The sequence below is a fragment of the Nothoprocta perdicaria genome, unplaced genomic scaffold, assembly GCF_003342845.1.
Source record: "Nothoprocta perdicaria isolate Ctin4 unplaced genomic scaffold, notPer1 scaffold_17, whole genome shotgun sequence".
NCBI lineage: Eukaryota > Metazoa > Chordata > Aves > Tinamiformes > Tinamidae > Nothoprocta > Nothoprocta perdicaria.
Window position 1 is genome coordinate 447,336 of NW_020454871.1, and position 4,776 is coordinate 452,111.

The following is a 4,776-nucleotide window of genomic DNA, read 5'->3' on the forward strand; positions in this document are numbered from 1 at the left end:
AGGGCCGCGGCGCCGCGCGGGGCCTCCTGCCTCCCTCCGAGGCGCTCCAAGCCGGGGGCTCCCGCTGCCACTCGCTCTTCGTGTCCCCTGGGCTTCTCCCGGGCTCTCTGCGGGAAGGGCCTTCACGTCCCGTCTCGTCCCGTCCCGTCCTGGGCGGCTGTGCAGAGCARCCCCTGCCGGGCACGGCGAGCCGGGGACGAGGCCCGGGCGGCCGTCGCCTCCGGCCGTTTCCCCACAGCCCAACAGTAACCGCAGCCCAGCAGCAGCCTCTGAGGCCGTGTTTAAATKAGGGCGGCTCCTTTTCACCCCGCGGCAGGGCAAGGCTGCCCCTGCTGGCATCTCCTCTTTGCCTCCTCGTCTGACGTGAAGATCCACCAAGCAGCCAAAGTCCTGGATGAGATTTTAGGGTACCATGCTCTGTGTTATCTCTACGATAATACAAACCTCATGCTGTAAATGAGGACAGCGTATGGTTGTGGTCCGCAACCCTGTTTCACAAGCCAAGGTGCCACCCCTGGTAGGAAGGAGATGACCTAGGAAAAGCACTAGTGAATCTCTGTAACCACAGAAGCAATAGAAAAGAGAACTATCCAGGTCTCCATACTTCTAAATCAGAGCTATTGGCAACAGCAGGTATACCCCAACACACTGCACTTACTTTTAAGGACAGTGGTTACACCTGTATTCTAAATGATCAAGMAACTTCTAACAAGGAGATGTCAGAAATAAGTAGTCTCACAGGTTGCCACAGAAAGTACATCCATTTAGGGCGTTTTTTTTCCTTTTTATTATGTTTTTATAAGGACAAAGAATATGAATTACGGAGAACCTTACCTCAGTAAAAATATTTTCTTTTTCATCAGSAAGTATGACTGAATGGCAAGGGATTCATTATAGTCAAGCGCGAGGAGGCTACTGACTGCCAGCAGGGCCCCACCATAGTTTAAGTTTCATGGGACTACCATATAATTACCTGCTTTTAAATGACACCTAAACAACCAGCAAATATTCCTACTTTGTTTGATAGATATTCCTATTGACTGGTTGTATGGCAAAAAGCAAAGAACCAGGGAGGACACTGAACACACCTGCTCTGTTCTTGTCCTCGCTGCCACCAGGCGCCCGTGCCAGAASTGTTGGATCAGATTAGAGAAAAATTCACGTAATTCTGACTCCAGGAGCACCCTATCCTCTTGACATTGGTAAATACAAGCCTTGTCTGTCACAGAATTGCAAAATGACTCACTGGCTATACCTTAAGAGTTCCTAAAACATCCCTCTTCATCCTCAAAGCAGACCTAARTATGCAAAATTTCTACTGAGTTGAGGACTAAATGGGATGCTCAGAATCCAGTCTCTGGTTTTATGCACAATGATTTTTACAAGACAACAATAAGTACAGAAACTGAGAACTTCATATAGGAAAAGGAGTTAGTTAACCTTTATTTTATTTCTCCATAGTCCCAAGCTTGACAGGTGTAGAAAAATATTTTGGAAGTAGACAAATTTACCAATGCTAAATAGCCCTTTCCTCTGACTATTTGGGCAATTCTAGATACATTTGTACAGGCATTACCTCTTTTTTTTCATGAAAGATTTTGCCAAACAATAAACGATTGGCTACAGAGAAAAATCTTGAACCATCAACGCATGCAGATGAAGGTATCTCCCAAAACGTTAAATTAAAAAAACAAACAAAAAACCTTGACACACATGTAGAGAAAGAAACAATTTACAATAATTATAGAGAAAAAATAATTAACTAAAAGCAATTCAAAGCATTTTTGTAAACGATCTGTGGATAAGTTAAAATATCTATGGCACAAATTTTCACAAAAAAATTAAGGCGAAGACCAACATTTTATATAAAAATAGCTGGGCTGACTTCTAAAGAAGGAAATAAACATTGCTCATGATGACTCTGTTAATACGAGATTATAAATGCCCTTATATATACAGACAAAAATCAGTACAAATGTGTGGAATATTTCACTAGGCATCCATCTTTCAGTAAAGCCAAGACTGTATGTCCTAGACTATACTGGAGGTACTTCAAGATTTGTAGTAGTTCCCTTGCTACACATACTGGTACAAATAATAAAAATGCAACTTAAATACTGATTTTCACAGAGAAATTCCGTGATACGCTCAGGCTTCAACACTTGCCAAACTGGCCCAGAACAAAATGATGCTACTTTTAAGTCAGATTAATATCTTATGTTTTGCAATCCAACGGAAACCTCTATACAATARTGTCTAAACTGCCAGAGCACCATTTTTTTAAATCAAACCCCAGAACACCATTTTTTAAAATCAAACCGATGCCCCTATTGTAACTAAAACAGAAATTATGATGGCTGAAGAATTAGTATCTCTTCATAAATACAGCAGTTTATATGCCAAGATTAGAAATACCATTACTATGGGTATTGTGATGTATTTTCAAACCTAAAACGTAGCAATTTTGCAACGAGTTATTCTATAATCAGTATCTATATTGATGCATTTAATTTCAAAACTACATCATCAAATAGTAAGACTTACAAAAATAAGATAAAATTACATCTATTTTAGAAGAATTATATTAAGATTTCAATTGAAATACTTTTGTAGAGGCTAATATGATGACTGAGTTCAGTTTGTCTGTATATATTATAAATATGCCTGTGGATATGGTTCATACTTTCTCAGTAATTCTTAGAAATAACCACAGAAGTGACATGTTTCTATGAGAGAGAGAGCAATCTATCCCCACAGAAGTTAAGTGGATTTGCCGTGACTTTATCAACTTTGCCTCAGAAGATCCGAAAATAAAATGGAAGCTGTTGTCTAAGCTGAAGAAATTCTTCATTTTACTTTCATATTTTTCATAACCCATCTCCAAATCCTCACTTATTTTCAGCTGAAATGCCTCTTTGTACCTAGGTCCCTCCTGTGCATGTTTGAGGAGGTGTGCACAGTCCAGGAACCCTCCCAACACACAAATGTCACAGCAGCAGATTTGGTGAGCAGAAGTTACAGAAACATCTTCCTCCAGTGTGACCTTTAGTACAAAACATGGTCCACGTTTTCATTTAAACCTTAGTTTGCCTCAGCTTAATGCCAGCTTATAAGTCAAGATTGTTCCTATAAAGCCCCTACACATCTTATGCAAAAACAAAAGATGAAGCAAAAGCTGAAACAAAATTTATGAGGGCAAACCTATGAAAAGCATCAACTCTTGGAAAATGATAAATCCCATCCATTTTTGTTAAATCCCATCCATTTTTGTTACCTTCCAGGGGTGTGTTATTTGACTGTTCTCTCTCTCTCATAGAAATTCATGTATTACACTGAGAAATGTTATGACAATCCTCTAGAACCCGAACATTTCTCATCTCCATCATGGCAACAGTTGTACCAAAACAGGACCGCTAGCCCATTTACTGCCAGTTAATCACCGAGCCTAGGAATAATATTGGTCATCTGTAACATATGCTATTCTTTTCTCCCCAATACCACATCTTCATTATTTCTGTGTCAACAGCTTGGTTTTCAAGACAAATACATAAAATAGTACTAAAATTAAAAAAAAAGAGCCACTAATTTATCACAATTTTAACTAAAAAATAAGGACAAAATTGAAGAATGTGTATTGGAAATAATTTATTGCCTATAAAAAGTTTAAAAATTCTAAAGTTCACATTTTTGTGTGGTTTTAAAAGTGTTGTTACGTTTCAGAGGTAGTGTGTGTAAAGTTCAATACAGAATTTGAAAAGAATTATTTACTTAGTTCAGCAGTACAGTATAACGCTCATTATAGCCAAAGCAATGACCTGAAACCTTTTTTTTTTTTTTTTTTTAATGAACATTCTTATGAATTTCTGTCTTGGAGATGATGGTTCATTTGCTTAAAAACAACCGCCACCACCCCGTGCCGAAGCTTCTTCTCCCTTTGTGTCTGTTGTCTTCTGAGCAAAGTGCCAGCTGCTGGCGTACAGAGGAACATACTTCTTAGTCAGAATAAAACCCCATTCTGCCTTGGGAAAAAAAACACTTTTTTTTYCCCTCCATAACTTACGATTTAACATTTCACCAATGTACTGAAATATGAATTGGGCAGACAAGTCAAACACCATAAAGCAGCTTCTCCCCTGCTAATCACTAGCTAGTGTTTTCTCACAACCCACTGTCTATTTTGATCAGGCATCCCACAACCGATCAACTTATTAACTAAGATTTTGGCAGAAAAAGCACATTTGTGAAACAGAAGGTGAATATTGGAGAGCTGCCAGTCCCCTCTACGTAAAGCAGCCTCGTATCTCACTGGCCAACCTGAAGGGTTTGGGCAGTAGGACTGGAGGTAGTAAATTAAACTTTTGGTTGTAACATTACATGTTATTAATTCTTCATGTTTCAGGTATTCTGTGTRGTATTAGATTTTCACACGTTATTTTGTTTACTTTATCAGTATCCTGAGACCAAGCATCCGCTAGGACTAATACCTATAGAAAAAYCAGTGCTGTCCAATTCTTTCTCTTTAATATTATTAATATAGTAGTGCAATACAGAATCTACAATTAGATAGCTGACCAAATTTAGCAGTGATTTCCACAGCAAAGATGTTCATGACACTGTTGATTTGCCCTGTCACTCACTCCAACTGTGTAACCACAACAGTAGTTATCACTGTCTTGCCACTTGGTGAACAGGCTTGACGCGCTGCTTCCCAAATCAAAAAGATAAAAATACAAGTTAAATCATAACTAATATATTCCTTTTTTTTTTTTTTTTTTT